The 432-nt window shown below is 50.9% G+C and overlaps 1 non-coding gene across 1 annotated transcript; it reads right to left on the bottom strand.

The window, feature by feature from the left end:
- Positions 1-261: 261 nt before the first annotated feature.
- On the bottom strand, positions 262-380 carry LOC127744034 (5S ribosomal RNA). The gene has a single exon (XR_008005243.1). It is a non-coding gene; the product is annotated as a 5S ribosomal RNA (ribosomal RNA).
- Between the last annotated feature and the right edge of the window lie 52 nt (positions 381-432).

Genomic DNA, 432 nt, shown 5'->3' with positions numbered 1-432 from the left:
TACTACTCTCGCCCAAGCACGCTTAACTGCGGAGTTCTGATGGGATCCGGTGCATTAGTGCTGGTATGATCGCACATATTAAAGTTCGCACACACAATTTTGTTAACCATGCGGCGCGAGAGAGCGTAACACTATCCGCGAAGTCTTGCGGGTACCGTAGGTGCGTGTCGAGGATGAGGCCATTGCGGCTCGCCCTTAGGTGTCCTACTCGGGATAGCGTCATTTAAAGAATGAAGGTCGGCACGACGTTAAAAAAAAAAAGTGGTGCAACACGAGGACTTCCCAGGAGGTCACCCATCCTAGCACTACTCTCGCCCAAGCACGCTTAACTGCGGAGTTCTGATGGGATCCAGTACATTAGTGCTGGTATGATCGCACCTATTATAGTTCGCACACACAATTTTGTTAACCATGCGGCGCGAGAGAGCGTAC

Source organism: Arachis duranensis, unplaced genomic scaffold, assembly GCF_000817695.3.
Source record: "Arachis duranensis cultivar V14167 unplaced genomic scaffold, aradu.V14167.gnm2.J7QH unplaced_Scaffold_225310, whole genome shotgun sequence".
Lineage (NCBI taxonomy): Eukaryota > Viridiplantae > Streptophyta > Magnoliopsida > Fabales > Fabaceae > Arachis > Arachis duranensis.
Note: the sequence above shows the minus strand (reverse complement) of the source record. Positions and strands in the feature narration are given on the sequence as shown.